The sequence below is a fragment of the Sapajus apella genome, unplaced genomic scaffold (genome assembly GCF_009761245.1).
Source record: "Sapajus apella isolate SASKATOON/1434 unplaced genomic scaffold, GSC_monkey_1.0 scaffold106, whole genome shotgun sequence".
Taxonomy (NCBI): domain Eukaryota; kingdom Metazoa; phylum Chordata; class Mammalia; order Primates; family Cebidae; genus Sapajus; species Sapajus apella.
Window position 1 is genome coordinate 3,340,076 of NW_022437046.1, and position 16,004 is coordinate 3,356,079.

The window sequence follows — 16,004 nt, forward strand, 5'->3', positions numbered from 1 at the left end:
CCCAGCTAATTTTTGTATTTTTAGTAGAGACAGGGTTTCATCATATTGGCCAGGCTGGTCTTGAACTCCTGACCTTGTGATCTGCCCGCCTCTGCCTCTCGAAGTGCCTTGATTACAGGCATGAGCCACTGTGCCCAGCCAACTCATTTATTTTCAAGGTAAGAGACTCCCAGGTCCAATCCCCCTTTTCCCTCCTGTCCCATGGAGTATGCAAGCAACAGGAGCAGGAGGCCCATTTTACAGATGGTGACCCAGGAAAAGCAAGCACAAGACTCAGAGTGGAGGGGTGACTGCCCGGGTTTACACAACCTGTAAACTAGAACTCAAGTCTCCTGACTCCCAGATTCAACCTATGTTACTAGCGGCAGAAGATGCTTTTGGGAGTCGCCCGCTTTCCCCGGACTAGGTCAGACAAGGGTGAGGGACACAGTGAGGTAGAGGGAATGGGCAAGTGAGCTTCGCAGAGCCAGTGGCTCCGGCCAAATAAGACTGCACTGCATCCTGAAGTGTCGTTTCTGCTCGTACACTGGCTGCCAGCTGCAGATGTTCGCTTGCCTGTCTGTGAGTGTGGAGGAACTTTTCTTGTCACCGTCTTGAGGGCTGGGAGTGCCGGCGCAAGTCCCCACAGATTCCAGGCGGGGCGCGCAGAGCCCAGCTCCCCTTTCCCACTTGCTGCTCTGGGATCACTGTGCTTGGGAGGATTGGGGAGGGTCAGGGGGAACTGGCTCGGTACGTGCAGCGCCCCCCACACCTACCTCGGGTCCACAGTCTCACCGAGAGCACGCTGTGGCCCTTGGAAGGGAGGAGGGAAGACCCTTCATTTCTACCCCAGGCTGCAGCTCAGCCTTCCCAGCTCGATGGGTGCCTTACCTGCCTCTCCGCGAGGCTCCGGGGCTCCCGTTTGCTCGCTGGATACAGGACCCTCTGACCGAGGGTGGCCGGGACGCTGTGATCCTGTGCGCTCCACCAGCCCTGGTCCACTCTGCGGGCGCCCAGCGCTGCCCAGAGTGCCCTCTGGCTCCGCGTTGCCACCCGCGTGCGGCTCCGTTTTCCCTCCCCCGGGAGTCCCCTCCCCTGGCCCCGCCCGGGCTCCAGCACACCCACTTCTCCCCGGGCTGGCCTTGGGTGCCTCCGCCCAGCTCCTTGCCCTCCCCCAGCTGTGGGCTCCGACTCTTCCGTCCCCTGCAGCGCCTGTTTCCTGGCCCAGAGACCAAAAGCCTCTCGCTCCGCTGGGCCTCAGCAAGCCCAGCACGAGGCCGATCACCAGGAGGGGGCTTTGCTCCAGTGTGGCAGTGTGGCTGTGGGCGAGTCGCTGCTCCTCACCGGGCCTTGGCCTCGCTGTAAAGTTGGTACAGTTCCTGCCTGCATTCTTCACAGGCTTATGGCTGGGATCAGATGAGACCTTTGAGTCCGAAGTACCAAAACCAGAGGGTTAACAGCGAAATAATCTGATTCTTCCAAAAACGCTATTTTCCACACAGGATGCAGAAGGCCCAGTGGGAGAAGAGACGTGCCCAGGTGGCAGAGCCCAGACCCAAAATCCACTACACATCCCTCTCTCTCTGCTTAGCACCAGCAGATGTTTCCTCCCACCAAGCCCCAAAAGATCCTGACAGTGCCTGACCAACTTGTGTTTGGGCACCTTACTCATCTCTGCCCCAGAACAGCTTATTTTCCCACCACCATGCCCTCGCTCTAACTGTTGTTTCCTTGCTGGTGACATTGCAGGCTTCAGAGAACAGGGGCAGCCAGGGACAGCTGGAGAATAAGAGCCAGGAGGCTAGTGATGGCAGAGGAAGGGACAGTTGCAGGGAACGGTCTCCCAGGAACCCTGTGGGGCACCCTTTTACCAGCTCACTGCCTTAGAATAATTAATAACAGCCTCAGGCCCTTGCAAAGGTCTGCTTCAGGATAACTGAGGCACATACCCTCAATTACAGAATCTCAGAATATATCTTAGAAGTGCTATCCTTTTTAGACCTGCTACAAGGTGGCTATATTGTACAAAATTGCTAATCTTCATCAAAACATGTTAGTTCCGTATTCTATGATTACATGTTTTGAACCAACTATTCCTTTTTCTCAGTCTGGAGATCACCTCTCAGAGAAGTCATCCTGACCACCTAAGGATGCAATCTCAATTTTCTTTCTCTTTCTCTTTCTCTTTTCTTCTCTTCTCTTCTCTTCTCTTCTCTTCTCTTCTCTTCTCTTCTCTTCTCTTCTCTTCCCTTCTCTCTCTCTCTCTCTCTTCCTTCCTTTCTTCCTTTTTTTTTGAGATCAGGGTTGCTAGGCTCATTCCTAGGCTGGAATGCAGTGGAGTGATTATGGCTCACTGCAGCCCTGAACTCCTGGGCTCAGGTGATCCTCCTGCCTCAGTCTCCTGAGTAGCTGGGACACACCACCATGCCCAGCTAATTTTTGTATTTTTTATAGAGACTGGGTTTTGCCATGTTGCCCAGGCTATCTCAAACTCCTGGGCTCAAGTGATCTGCCCACCTCCACCTCCCAAAGTGCTGGGATTACAGCATGAACCACTGTGCCTGTCCTGCAACCTCAGTTTTCAATCTGCCTAAGAATCACCTGGGGAGCTTGTTTTGGTAAATAGACTGTTGAGTTCCACTCCAAAGGTTCTAATTCAGGAAATCTGGAGTGGAGCCCAGAAATCAGCATTTTAAAACAAGTTTCCCAAATGACTCTGATACAAATGGTTCTTGAGACGAGCCATGAGGAAACAGCCCTGGCTCAGTCAGGGTTCCTTCTCATATCCTGCCCATGGCCTTGTATTTACTCTGTAGGACTGTTTATGACAGTTTCTGAAAGTCTCAGACCCTGGTCCTAGATGAAAAAAAAAGATTAAAAAAATAAGAATAAAATTTTTTTTAAAAAAAGAAAGTAACCATTATCCACCTTATCTGCTAGATTGTGAGTTCTTTGAAGATAGGGATTGTCTTTTGCTCTAATAAAATCTTAGAACCAAAGTCTTAGAATTGAATCATCTTAGGGTTCTAGAATGTAAATTAAAAGGACTCTCAAGAATTTCCTAGTCAAATCCCTCATAAGCCTAATGAATCCTTCCTATTTCTTTATATTTGGAGACATATCACCCAGGCTGGAGTGCAGTGGTGTGATCTCAGCTCACTACAACCTCTGCCTTCCAGGTTCAAGTGATTCTTGTGCCTCAGGCTCCTGAGTAGCTAGAATTAAAGGCGTACCACCATATCCAGCTAATTTTTGTATTTTTAGTAGAAACAGGATTTTGCCATGTTAGCCAGTCTGGTCTCGAACTCTTGATCTCAAGTAATCTGCCCACCTCAGCCTCCCAAAGTTCTGGGATTACAGGTGGGAGTCACCACGCCCCACCTCTATTTCATTTTTGACATGAGGCTGTCCAGCTTCTCTTGCATACCTCTGGGGAGCTCATTGCCTGCAAGGCAGCCAGACAGCTCTGATTCCTAAGATGTTCTCACGTTTTAACAAAAACTGCCTCCTGTTGACATCTACCCTTTGGATCTTCCACCATTGGAGACATAAAAAAATGAAAATGGGTAATTTAAAGAGAGTGTGGTGAGGGTTTAGGAAATCAAGAAATAGTGCACTATGTCTGGCTAGCAACGGTGAGGATGGAAATTACCTGGGCTGACAGGGCAAGGGGAGGAAGGGGTTACTGGAACCCAGAGAGGGCAGTGGTGGGGAGAGCAATCAGGTTGGGGCTGTGGCCTTTGGTAGAGGCTAACCCACAGGAAGATAGCCAGGAGAACGAGTACCTCTCCCTCCCTCCCCTCCCATCCTGTGGTCTTCTACCACTGCCTCCTTTTGGCTCAGACCAGACGGAAGCTCCAGAGCCAGGTGGCCCACTGTGGGTGGAGAAGGGTGGTGGGCCCATTCGGGGACAAGTGGAAGGATTCAGCACTGGCAGTGCAGCTGTGAGATGGGTGGGGTCCTTCCCGGTTCCTTTTCAGCCTGCTTGAGGCAAGGGGTGGGAGGAAGGAGTAGGAGAACTAAGGAATGTGGGAGGAGGCTGTGAACTTGGGTTTTCACCCCAGACAGGATTAGGAGGGGGACAATTTCAGTTCCTCAAACACCCACATGCTCTCTGTCATCTCCAGGCCTTTGCCTATGCTGTTCTGTCTGCCTGGAACACCCTTCCTCCTGGGGCTGGCTAACTCACCGTTAGATGCTACTTCCTCCCAGAAATCTCCCGTCCTAAATTAGATGCCTTTTTCCGTGTCCCCTGACTGCTCCCATCCCACTAGTCTCCCCTTTTTCACATGTATCATCCTTGTGTGGATCCCTTTTGGGGGGGAGGATACAGTCTGATATGGGAAGAATGGCCTTGACTTCATGAGCCTCCACATGGTCAGGAAAACGTTGCTCTCACTGGGAGAGCCTCTAGTCCAAGAGAGGGCAATAGACGTAGCAGCCCCTGAGGGGATGAGTGCTGTTTGTTTTTTGGTGCTTCTAATCTTCTACCTCCAAAGTCATCAATGTTTAGAAAGCAAGCAATAGATATGGGTATCTTTACTGGAGCTCTGGCTGAACCCACAGAGAAAGGAGGGATCCTCTAATTATTCTTAGTGAAAAGAGACCACCTGAATGTTGCTGACACAGGCATAAGCCAATAAAGGGGTCAGCCAAGGGCCATAGGCTCTGGGACCTGGACCAAGTCACTGCCTCACTTTGAGCTTCTGTGTTACTCACTTGCAAAACAAGAATTGTGGTCCTGCAAATCCCGCAGGGTTCCAAGGAGCAAATGGACACATGGCTGAGAAGGCACTTTGAAAACCATGAAATGCTTATTATTGGCTTCCCCTCAGATTAGGAGCTCCTGGTAGGAGGGTCTGTGCCTCAGAGGTTATAGACATTTGTTATCCCGCCTAAGTAAATAGGATAATGTGGCAGCAAAACAAAATAAAAAGTGTTGACACTGACTTAAGCTTTGGTTTTAGAAGAATGTGTTTGAGCCTATTTTGGATTTTCGCAGAAGCAGGCCCTAGGCCATGGATTTGAGCACAAGTGGTTCTTGTGTGATGTGATCCCGGGAAACATGATTAGGAGGAGAGTGGGAAGTAAGACAGGAGAGAATGGAGCCTATAATAAGGTGTACCCTTAGCAAGCTTAGCCCTGCTAGGGAACCCTAGAGGCCTGGGTAGAACACACATCCAGAGTTACCCCTCATTAGAGGCAAAGGGGCCAGGGGAGTCAGTCATTGGCCAAAGGCTGTTGGGGGACACAAATTCTTTAGAACGTCCAGCCTGACACATGGGTTGACAGCCCCAGTCCCACCAAAAGTCCTGGGACAAAAGGTGCAAATCCTGGCAGATGGAAATAGACCCTTTCTTTTTCTTTTCTTTTCTCTTCTTTCCTTCCTTCCTTCTTTTTCTTTCTCTTTCTTCCTTCCTTCTCTTTCTTTTTCCTTCTTTCCTTCCTTCCTTTTGTTTACCCTTCCTTCCTTCCTTCTTCCTTCCTTCCTTTTTCTTTCTTTCTTCCTTCCTTCTCTTTCTTTCTTTCCTTCCTTCCTTCCTTCCTTCCTTCCTTCCTTCCTTCCTTCCTTCCTTTCTTTTCCCTCCCTCCCTCCCTCCCTCCTCCACCCTCCCCCCTCTTCTCTCTTTCTCTCTTCCTCTCTTCCTCTCTTTCTTTCTTTCTTCTTTCAACGGGGTCTCACTCTGTCACTCAGGCTCCAGGCTGGAGTGCAGTGGTGGTATCTTGGCTCATTGCAGGCTTCACTTCCTGGATTCAAACTATCTTTTCACCTTAGCCTCCCAGGTAGCCGGAACTACAGGTGCACACCACCGTGCCTGGCTAATTTTTGCATTTTTTGTAAAGACAGGGTTTTGCCATGTTGCCCAGGCTGGTCTCAAACTCCTAAGCTCAAGTGATCCTCCTGCCTCGGCCTCCCAAAGTGCTGGTATTACAGGAATGTGCCACTGCACCCAGCCTGAAATGTCTATTTCCAACAGAGATTTGAAATGGCACTGAAATGGAAAGGCTAGGGGAATATACATGGGGCACCCAAAGCACCTGCTATAGTCTGGAGCAAGACAAGCACTTGATTTCCCGAGAACAGCTTCACAGCTCGGAGACTCTCATGACACTTCTTCTGCCTGGAACATACTATGTCTTCTTATCTATCCCCAAATTCCTTACTTATCTTCTGAGGTCATAGTGGACATCTAATGTTTTGGCCTTCCCAGAATTCCTTCTTTTGGGAATGAAATGTATCTCTTCCCTTTGGGAAGTCACCTTTCCCTCCCTTGCTCTCAGCCCATATGGTTCAGGAGGTGCTAAGCCCCATCTTTTGGTTCCAAGGATGTCATGACCCTCCTTAGAGCAATTATTTGTCCAGAATCCTTCCTGGGCCTTGGGCTGCGTGTATATGAAAGTAGGGGTGGCTAAGGGATAGAATTTAAGTGTGGCAGCCATCTTTGGCACCACACAGGAGACAGTGAAGCCAATTTTGAGGTCAGCAGAGCTAAGGGATAGAGGAAGAAAAACCAAGTCCTGATGCCATTGTTTGAGTCCCTGGATCAATCTGTTCCTGAAGTCTATCCACAGTCTTTTCAGTTGTGTGATCTAAATATTCTCTTTTCACTTGAACCTAAAGTTCTCACTAATTCAGTGTCACTTTGAGCCTTTTCTGCCCTCATCCTTCCTTTTAAGACTTTGCATTTCTTTTACATCCCCACAGTTCCCTATGCAAGCTTCTCTCAGTGTGTGTAACGCTTTACTTCATGTGTTTGTTTACGAGTGTGCCTTCTCTACAAGACTGTGACCTACTTGAAGATGGACCAATTTGGACCCATCTCTGCCCTCAGGGCCCAGCACAGGCTTGAACCTGGCCAGATGATACCATACATGTTGTCTTCAACTCCAAGCTACATAGATTAAGGGCACATTAGTCAATTGGAGCCTATGGAGACGAGGGTAGTGGTGTGGGGTCTGGAAGCCATGAAGAACGTAAGTAGAATCAGGAATGTTGAACTTGAAGAAGAGACCACTTCTAAGACAGAATTCATTTCCTGATTCCACAGACTGTTTTTAGGCACCTCCTCTGTGGGAGGCCCAGGACTGGGGGCTGAAGAGGCTACGGATGACATAGCTATAGTCCCGGCCTGGGGAGCTCAGTCTGGATGGGATGATGCATGGAAACAAGGAACTATAATAGAGTGTGGTCAGTACCACCAGAGAGGGATGTAGAGCATCGCCAGGGAAGACCTTTCAGAGGTCTTGCAAGGGAGGCGGGGGGGAGAGGCAGGATTATTTGCCACAATGTTAGTGGCAAATTTCAGTTTTGAGGAGTAACTTTCTAACAATCAGAGCTGTGCAAGAATGGAAGGCTGCCTCAGGAGGTTGTAAATGCTCTGTGTCTGGAGGTGTGTGAGCAGAGCTGGGACAACCACTTAACAGACAGACTGGATATATGTTTTTTCTTTTTCATCATTTTATTTTCAAATTGTCTATGTCTTCTAATGTTGAAGTGTGTTTTTTGGTAACAACATATGATTGCTTGCATTTATAAAAGGTCAACAAATGCTGCCTTTTAATGAGAGTATTTAGTCCATTTACATTCAATTAGTGGTATGTTTGGATTTGTCTATCATGGTATTTGATTTCTATTTCTATTTTCAGATTTTCATTTCTCTGCCTTTAATTGGAAAATTATTTTTATTCAATTTTATCTTCTACATGAATTAATTATCATTATTAATTTAATTTGTGTCACTTCTATTGAATTTCTGCTTAGGTCCATTTGTCTTATTTTTGGTGGCTGCTGTGTCAATGCATATACATCTTCTTTTTATCATAGCTTGCCTGTCAAAAATACTCTTGTACTTAGGAATAGAAGAATCTTAAAACAGTATGCTTACTTCTTTTTAAATTTTTGATACAGAGTCTTGCTCTGTTGCCCAGCCTGGAGTACAGTGGCACAATCTTGGCTCACTGCAACCTCCAACTCCTGGGTTCAAGAGATTCTTCTGCCTCCACCTCCCAAGTAGCTGGGACTACAGGCATGTGCCACATCTCCTGGCTAATTTTTACATTTTTAGTAGAGGCTGGGTTTCACCACGTTGGCCAGGCTGGTCTCAAACTCCTGACCTCAAATGATATGCCCGTCTTGGCCTCTCAAAGTGCTGGGGTTACAGGTGTGAGCCACCATGCCTAGCCTTAAAACAGTATACTTCTAAATGCCAACCTACTATCTTCATGGTCATATATTTTACATTCATATGTGGTATAAATTTTACATTATATAGTATTATTTTGACTTTATAGTAGTTATGTTCTATAAAGTTGTTGAAATTGTGAACACTGAACCATGACTCCTAGAGGAAATAAAGAGTTAGGTTCCTGCTTGTTCCTGGTCACAGCATTTTCTTTTTTCTTTTTCGTTCTATCTTTTTTTTTTTGATGTGGAGTCTCACTGTGTTGCCCAGGTTGGAGTGTAGTGGTTCCATCTTGCCTCATTGCAAGCTCTGTCTCCCGGGTTCAAGTGATTCTCCCACTTCAGGCCCCTGAGTAGCTGGGATTACAGGTGTGCGCCACCACACCCAACTAATTTTTGTATTTTTAGTAGAGACGGGGTTTCACCATGCTAGCCATTATCTAATAAGATAATGCATCTAGGAGATGATCATCACAAAAGAGAGAGAAAAAAAAGCTTGATATTACATGCCTCTTGCTGTAAGAACACACTATCACTTAGCAGCAGACATGCAAAAAAAAAAAAAAAAAAAAAAAAACTGAAAAGCAACAACAACAACGAAAACAACACCTGAATCAGACTAAGCCCCAGGAGCTGCCTTTCAACATTCAGGAAACATACAAGACAGAGAGACACGTGAAATGATACCAGGAGGACACAATGAACAAAACCCAAAACTTGACAGGACAAACATCTGTTTCCTCAACAAATAACAAGAGGATCAAAGATAAAAAGATGGAGGAGGAACTTGCAGATAATAAGAGATTTCTTTGGGAGGCCGAGGCGAGCAGATCATGAGGTCAGGAGATCGAGACCATCTCGGCCATGGTGAAACCCCGTCTCTACTAAAATACAAAAAATTAGCCTGGTGTGGTGGTGCGCCTATAGTCTCAGCTACATCAGGAGGGTGAGGCAGGGGAATTGCTTGAATCCGGGAGATGGGGGAGGTTGCAATGAGCTGAGATCATGCCACTATACTCCAGCCTGGTGAAAGCAAGACTCCATCTCAAAAAAAAAAAAAAAAAAAAAAAAAAAAAGAGATTTAGGAGACATTTGTGAGACACATGAACCAAATACAGTGTGTAGATCTTGTTTAGATCCTGATTTGAATAAAAAACCTGTTTAAAAAAAAAGCAATTTGAGAAATGTGAATATTAACTGAATATTTGTTGATACCAAAGAAGTATTTTCTACATGTAGTGATGATGTTGTGGTTAAAGAGTTTAAAAAGAGTTGGGTATTTTTGATTTTTTTTGTTTTAGTTTTTGAGACAGGGTCTCACTCTGTCACCCAGGCTGGAGTGCAGCGGTGCAATCTCAGTTCACTGTAGCCTTGACCTCATAGGCTCAAGTGATCCTCCAGCCTCAGCCTCACGAATAGCTGGAACTACACGTGTGTGCCACTATGTATGGCTAATTTTTGTATTTTTTATAGAGACAGGGTTTCTTTTGGGAATACATATTGAAATATTTATAAATGAAATAGTATGATATCTGTTATTTGCTTCACAGTAATCTAGGGGGAGTCGGGAAGTGGGTACCAGTTTAGATAAACTCATCTGACTGTGAGTTGATGGCTTTAGCTGCATGATGGTCATTATTGTATGTTTAAAATATTTTATAATAAAAAGCTTTAAGGCTGAACACAACACCTGTAATCCCAGCACTTTCAGAGATGGAAACAGGAGGATTGCTTAAGGCCAGGAGTTCAAGATCAGCCTCGGCAAAATAGCCAGATCCCATCTCTACCTAAAAAAAAAAAAGAGCCGGGCATGGTGGCACAAGCCTAGCTGGCCCTAGCTACTTAAGGAGGCTGAGGTGGGAACATCACTTGAGTCCAGAAGGTCAAGGCTGCAGTGAGCCATAATCATGCTCCTGCACTCTAGCTTGAGTGACGGAGTGAGAACCTCTTTCAACAACAACAACAAAAGGCTTTAAAAATAAAAAAGGCATTTGTTTTTCAAGTTGCCCACTTGGTTCTCTTCCAAGTGTACTTTCCTTCCTTTTGTTCCTGCTCTAAAGCTTTTTAACTTTGACTCCTGCTCTAAAACTTGCCTTGAAAAATAAAAAAGCATCCTAAGATGCTGGAAATTTAAAATTCAGGCATTACATCATTCATTACTGATAGGAGTATAAATTGGTGTAACTTTTATGGAAGGCAATTATAACAGTGTCTACTAAAATTAAAATGCACATATCCTTTGACTTAGAAAACTGTGAAATCTCTCTCTCTCTCTCTCTCTCTCTCTCTCTCACACACACACACACACACACACACACACACATATGTAAATTCTTATTATAGCTTTGTTTGTAAAAGCATAAGATTAGTAATAACCTAAATGTCCTCAGTAGAGACTAAATAAGTCATGGTCAATCATTCAGTGGAATACTACATAGTCACTGAAAGAATGAGGATGCCCATTATAAACTGATCTGAAACAATCACTCAAGGCAAGACTGTGTATAGGCTATGCTCCTATATAAAAAAGAATGTGTATACACGTCATGTACGCTTATATATGTATAAAATATCTCTGAAGTATGTAAATAAGACACTTTTCATTATGTAGGCCTCCAGGGAAGGGATCTGGGTTTACAGGGGAGAGAAGGGGAGGAGAAAGGTTTACATTTCAATGCCACCCGTTCTGCACCTTTTAAATTTTATTCTATATGTATGGATTATCTCTACTAAAAAATTTGATCAAAGTTAAAAAAATAAAATTAGGGCATTCAAAAATATAGTTATAAAGACTAGCAATGTGGGAAAATGTTTGTAGTATGATATTTGGTTTAAAAGAGTACACAGAGAGAGTGGAATGTCTGGCTTTGGAGTGGGAACCTTCCTAGCACCAGTGACAAAAGACAGAATTAAATATGGGTGATGCTGAGAAAGGCAAGAAGATTTATATTCAGAAGTATGCTCAGTGCCACACTGTGGAAAATGAAGGCAAGCACAAGACTGGGCCTAATCTCCACCATCTCTTCAGGCGGAAGACAGGTCGGGCCACTGAATTCTCTTACACAGATGCCAGTAAGAACAAAGGCATCACCTGGGGAGAGAATATCCTGATGGAGCATTTGGAGAATCCCTAGAAGTACATCCCTGGAACAAAAATGGTCTTTGCCCACATTAAGAAGAAGGCAGAAAAGCAGACTTGATAGCTTATCTCAAAAAAGCTACTGAGTAATAGTTGGCCACTGCCTTATTTATTACAAAACAGAAATGTCTTATGACTTTCTTCTGTGTACCATAATTTAATAGCTCTCATACACCAGAATTCAGATCATGAATGATTGACAGAATATTTTCTTGGCAGTCCTGATTTAAAACTAAAACATGGTTGTAGTTCAATGAGTATGTTTGGTTTTTTGAATTTTAATAGTAATTCCAATTCAGTAAATGCTATCACTGTTTACCCCTTCTAAAGGTATGATTAGACTTCATTAGTAATGTTCAACTTTTCAAATATGGTGAATGCTATCTTAATGCTTATTTGAGATTGGGCCGGGCCTGGTGGCTCATGCCTGTAATCCCAGCACTTTAGGAGGCTGAGGTAGGTGGATCACTTTACGTCAGGAGTTCAAGACCAGCCTGGCCAACATGGTGAAACCCCATCTCTACTAAAAACACAAAAATTAGCCAGGGGTGATAATGCATGCCTGTAATCCCAGCTACTCTACTCAGGAAGTTGAGGCAGGGGAATTGCTTGAACCCAGGAGGTGGAGGTTGCAGTGAGCTGAGATTATGCCACTGCACTCCAGCTTTGGCAACAGAGCAAGTCTCCATCTCAAAAAAGACAAAACAAAACTTACTGGAGATTGGTTTTATATCTAGATTAACATAACTGGTTATTGTGAATATATTTAAATACTGAGGAAATTTCTTCACTGTCTCAGAACCCAGCAAGATTCACCTGTGTTTTGTGCTTACTTGCTTCTTAAAGGCAAGGGTTGAAGATATTGTAGCAATGTCTATATTTTCAGCCTCAACTATGCCAATCTAATTTGAATTCCCTGTATCTAAAATGCTTTCTTTTACTTATTGATAGTGTGGTTTATGTGTAATATCAAATAAAGATTATTTAACACTTCTCACATTTTATAGATGATCTATAAGGTCAGATGCTCTAAATTAGTAGCAAGTTAAACTCCACTCTTGAATTCTTTACCCTCTTAAGTCAGACTAAGTTGTAATGTAGGATTGTCTTTAAACAGCCATTCAGAAACATAAAACTGTAGAACTGCTGTGTATTTGCAATTGGGAATGGTGCTTCTGCCAACTTAAAAGGATTAAAGTAGAGGAGATATACACACATTTAAAAATTATGTGTGATCATAAGATTTAAAATAAAAACAAAATCACAGATGATGAAAAAAAGTATAGAAAATTTTGTCCACATATTAGAAGTTTATAAAAATATGTCTGCTCATGATCAAATACTAAAAACACACATAAGTGAAAAGGATTGTGTTAGGTGGAAATACAAGGTTTTTTTTAACTATAGATATTATAAAGTGGTATGATAATATGTACAGTAGGTGACAATTTGGTTAAAAATAATCAGATTTAGATTACAAATATCTGACTTCCTGGGAGTTTTCAGAGAGAGACTTTTACACAAAGCGAGGTGCCTGACACAGGGTCACGCTGCCAGAGCTGGCTCTGTTCAGTTTCCTGCCAGCCTCACTGGGGGAACAAGACGCTGGACCAGTAACTGCAGCTGGTCACGTCCTCACTGTCAGCACTCATTCGCCAGACTCTGAACAACTGTTTATTTTGAGGAGAAGACTCTGAACAAACAAGAAGAGGCTTTTTTGAAGGAGGAAAACCAGGGTGTTAAATATCCTCCTTCATACACTCAGCTTCCTTTCTTAAGGAAGGGCTCCAGTGGGAAACCGGAGGTGGGATCTGTCCAAGCAGGAAGGAGAACCAGGAACCTGCAGCAGTAGCCTGACCTGATGCCACAGCTAGACCTCAGCCTAACTCTGGCCTCCTGTTCTGTATCCTCCCGCTTTGCCTACCCCCACACCACCTGTTACTGGGGGCTCCTCCAGCAGGCCTCACCCTTCCCTTATCAACAACATGACCTCTCACATGGCACTTGGCCTCTCAGAGCCTTGGTTTTCTCATTCATAAAATAACTTTGCCTATCTTGCTGAGTTGCCAGAGGAAGAGACTGCCAGAGGATGAGACAGTCATGTTGCCCCATTGTGTGGCTCTGCACCACTTCTTCTCTCCTTCTCAGTCTTCTTGGCCCATTCCTCCATGCCAGCCTGTGCCTCACACAGCCTCACACTTACCAGTCCTCTCCTTATCACACTTATCGGTCCTCTGCTCTCCGCTCTCTTAGAGCTCTACACCTAAACCTTCACTCATCCCACTCATGCTCCAGACACAATTGCCTCTTGGCTCTCTCTGCTTGCCTCTCCCATGAGTATCTCTAACTTGATTTATCAAAATCTGAACTCATCATCTTCCTCACCAAACTTGGTCCTTATCTGGTGTTCGCCATCACAGCAGTATCTTTAGCATCCATCCACCCAGCTGCTCAGGCAAGAAACCTTGACTCTACCCCGACATTCATGGATAGGAGCAGCAGTGGCAGGAGCTATAGCAGCCATTTTCCACCATGTGGCCTGGGAAATAGAGAAAGCTGGACTGAAACAAGACAAAATGAAGCAAACACATGCCCAAAGCATGACAGAGAGTGGGGTGGAAAAGACTACCTGGGTTCCTAGAGGGCTTCAAACTCTGCTTCTGTTCTTGAGCCCAGCTGCTGCCTTACTCTTAGATTCTATGAGACTTCATCCAATACCTTTTTCAACAACCCCCACTCTTCTTCTTTTTTTTTTAAGGCTTATGTTAGAATTGGGTTTATACACTTGCAAATATAAGAGTTCTGATTAATATAAACAATTACATTGGTTATAGCAGGCTAGGTTGTGCTATGACATTTAAGTGGCTGAACTCCACTGCATGTCCATCGTCAGAGGGCTCTGCTCATTGCAGCCCTCAGGAAGCAGCCACCATCTTCAATGTTGTTGATCACTGATCCAGAAACTCTGAAGGGCCTGGCACCAGCCAGTCAATGCTCCAGCTCAGAAGTGACAGGCCACCTCCATTCATAAATTAACCAGGAAAAGTTAACCTTTGCCCTACTCGTCCATGTGGGGGCCACAAAGCACAATCCTGCCGTGTGTCAAGAAAGCAGAGAGCTGGAAATATTTGATAAAGAAACTATCATACATTTTCTTCTGCCTATTCTGTGCTAGGCCCTGAATTAAGGGCCAGGGACACAGGAATGAATAAATCATGGCCCTTTCTTAAAGGGCTCCCCATGACCATGGTATAAAACCAGTGTTATGATGGGTCCACTGAGAGTCTGCTGTGTCTCAGAACAAAGGAATGTCTAGATTAGGGGTCACCAACTCAAATGCCTACAGGGACCAGGAAGCTAATGTTAACAAGTGGGGAAGGGAAGAGAGGTGTTTCAGCTAACTGGAAAATGCAATTTTAAAAACATACCTGCGTCTGGCCGGGTACGGTGGCTCATGCCTGTAATCCCAGCACTGTGGGAGGCCAAGGAAGGTGGATCACTTGAGGTCAGGAGTTCAAGACCAGCCTGGCCAACATGGTGAAACCCCATCTTTACTAAAAACACAAAAATTAGCTGGGCATGGTGGCGAATGCCTGTAATCCCAGCTACTTGAGAGGCTGAGACAGGAGAATGACTTGAACCTGGGAGGCGGAGTTTGCATTAAGCCAAGATCGCGCAACTGAACTCCAGCCTGGGCGACAGTGAGACTCTATCACAAAACAAAACAAAAAACAACAAACCCACCATACCTGCTTCCAATTGTCAGGCAGATGGCCCAATGTTTCTAGATCTCTCCAATTTTCATGAGAAGCCAGAAAACCGAATTTTTACATGACAATTTCCCATTTTTTAAATGTTGGCAATTATTAAACTTAACCAGATACATACACACATATATAAAATCCCATAAGGCAAAGACAACACGTCTGCAGGTCAGCACCATGAGGGCCAGTTTATGTCCCCCAAATCCAGCACAGGGAGCAACAGTTTCCTGGGCTCTGTGTTGGTCTGTCCACAGCAAGACTGCTATCTTCAGCCATGAGCACTGCACCTAAAGGGATACACATGAGCTGGGGTTGGTGCACAGGCAGGTGGGCAGGATGGGAGGAGACTTTAAATAGTTCAATTCCCCTTAATATTTTCAAATAGCCTTCTGTATGTCAAGCCCAGTGCTACGTGCTGGAGATGCAGAAGAAAACAAGACAGAAGCGGCTCTACTCCTGCAGAGCCTATTGCCTTGAGAGGAACTCAAAGGATCTAGGATAATTTCCCTGGAGAAGGCTCATGGAGGACAGATGGTAATTTCCCTGGAGAAGGCTCATGGAAGACAGATGGTAATGATAAGGTTTACTGAGCTTTCACTCTGTGCCCACAATACCCTCAATGCTTTACCTATAATTATGTCACCTAATTTTTACCACTATCCTTGTTTCATGTAATGAAACTGAGGTTCAGGAAAGTTAAGTGAATTAGCCATTACAACTGTGTACAGATTCTCTATGCTCCAGAAAAATAGAACAGGCTGTCAGAGGAGAGCATGTACTTAAGAGGTTAACACAGTATGACAGTATGTGGCATTATAAATAAGTGCTGAGTACGTGCCTATTTCTTTTCCAGTCTGTGGAAGCATTCAAGAACAAGTTGTATGGTCAATTGTTAGGGTGACTAGAGAGGGAGGCTGAGTACCAGACAGGTAGAAACACT

General features: G+C 44.8%; 1 protein-coding gene across 4 annotated transcripts in view; it reads right to left on the bottom strand.

Moving 5' to 3' along the window:
* KCNE3 (potassium voltage-gated channel subfamily E regulatory subunit 3) overlaps window positions 1–1,096 on the bottom strand; it is a 19,749-nt gene extending 18,653 nt beyond the window's left edge. The window contains exon 1 of one of the 4 annotated variants that reach the window (XR_004262929.1): window positions 871–1,058. The gene's annotated coding sequence lies outside the window, so the exon portion shown is untranslated. Of the gene's footprint in view, window positions 1–870 lie in introns of all 4 variants that reach the window. The other 3 variants (XR_004262930.1, XM_032259056.1, XM_032259057.1) reach the window with 3 other exon arrangements.
* Window positions 1,097–16,004: the final 14,908 nt, after the last annotated feature.